This window comes from Acomys russatus, chromosome 11 (assembly GCF_903995435.1).
Source record: "Acomys russatus chromosome 11, mAcoRus1.1, whole genome shotgun sequence".
Classification (NCBI taxonomy): domain Eukaryota; kingdom Metazoa; phylum Chordata; class Mammalia; order Rodentia; family Muridae; genus Acomys; species Acomys russatus.
In genome coordinates this window covers 46255570-46257366 of record NC_067147.1, presented here as the reverse complement: position 1 = coordinate 46257366, position 1797 = coordinate 46255570, and the positions used below count along the sequence as shown (strand labels likewise).

Here is a 1797-nt window from a genome sequence, read left to right as displayed (position 1 = left end):
AAAAGTTGCTTGATGATTAAAATAGTAATTGAAAGTCTGAGGTGATACCTCAGTTGTCAGAATGCTTTTCTAGAATTAAGGAAACCCAGGGTCCACCTTAAATATGACGTAATGGGTGTGGTGATGCATGCCTGTAATCCCAGCACAGGGGAGGTGAAGGCAGGTTATTCAGGACATTAAGGTCATCCTCAGCTACGTAGTGAGGTAGAGACCAATATGTTTCAGTTTCTTTTTGTATGAAAATTAATAACTCACCGAGGCCTATGGAGGACAGAATAAATTTATGAATGGACCTCCATAGCCGAATGTTCTAGGACAGCAATCCAGGACTGGTGTGGGCAGCCCAGGGTTCTTATTTTTGTAAGAGAGCATTACTGGTTGAAAGCTCCGTTGGTGACTGGGTGGTCCATGTGCATTCTGACCTATTTGTAGAAAGAATACTGGTTTAGAAGTCAGGAAGCTTGCGATGTGGTGTGTGTGTGTGTGTGTGTGTGTGTGTGTGTGTTACAGTGGAGAATGTTACCCTATGCAAATCAGAATCGGATACCAATCAGCTGGCGACAGCTTTGCCATAAGCAAGAACATGCTCTTCCGTGGCTAGGAAGTGGGTCTGCTACAGCTGACAGCTCCCCAAAATACCCAGAGTCTATTTTGTCTTAAAGTTTTAGGTTCCTTATCAATATAAGAATGGCCCTTTATCATTAGCTGACCTTGGAACGTCTTATAGATGAAAGTTTTATCTTTCTGAGTGTCTGAGGCCAGCCATGCATCCTCTGTCACCGCGCTTGGATTTTTCCATTCATAATTTAAGTTCATCTTGTCCAGCACTGTGAGATTAATGGGGCTTCGATTGGGTTATTCCAAGGAAGAGTGATATATTGGCCCTTCACACAAGCTCTTTATAAAAGATAGTTCACCCAAACATACATCAGTCAGTAACCGTGTGTCATTTGTCACACTGCTCTGGGTCCCGGGAATAGAAAAATAAAAATAGTCAGGTAAAATAGGATTTGAACTTATGGAGCTTACAGTATGGTGGGAACAGCGACCAGGAGAAGATAATTCAACCAACTACATGTGGACCGAGATAAAAAGAGAGCAACTTCCCTTCCAAATCCATGCCTTGAGGGGGTCATGCAGGCTGGAATGACGGAGAGCAGTGGTAGGGTCCCTAGGGAGGAGGGGAGGTTTGCCTAGACCCAGGAGGCAAAGAAAGCAATGGGTGTGTGTGTGGCATGGGGGGGAGGGGAGGTTGGAGGAAGGTAAGGATGAGGAGGACGTGTCCCAGAATCCTGAAGGATGTCTTAGTTATGTTTCTATCTCTGTGAAGAGACACCACGATCAAGGCAACTTATAAGACAGAATATATATTGGGGCTCACAGTTCTGGAGGGACCTGGTTATCATGGTGGGAAGCATGGTGTGCAGGCAGGCAGGCAGGCAGACAGGCAGACAGGCAGGCAGGCAGGCAGGCAGGCAGGCAGGCAGGCAGGCGTGCCACTGGAGCAGTAGCTGAGAGCTTGCACGTGATCCAGAAACATGAGACAGAAACAGAGTGACGGGGGTTCTTGAAACCTCAGACTCCACCCCCAGTGACACACCTCCTTCAACAGGCCACACCTCTTAATGCTTCATATATATATATGTATAATGCAGGGACCAGAAAGCGAACAGGAAACCTCAGCTAAGCTTTAGTTCAGAATGGTAACTCTTCTCATTCAGAGGTTTTGATACAGAAGGAGTCACCCTATGGCCTTGGCACCCTCTCTTCTTGGCACTAAAGCTTTTCTTCCATGAG

The 1797-nt window shown here is 46.2% G+C and overlaps 1 non-coding gene across 1 annotated transcript; it reads right to left on the bottom strand.

The window, feature by feature from the left end:
- Positions 1 to 514: 514 nt before the first annotated feature.
- LOC127196041 (small nucleolar RNA SNORA24) lies at positions 515 to 645 on the bottom strand. Its single transcript, XR_007831440.1, has one exon. It is a non-coding gene; the product is annotated as a small nucleolar RNA SNORA24 (small nucleolar RNA).
- Between the last annotated feature and the right edge of the window lie 1152 nt (positions 646 to 1797).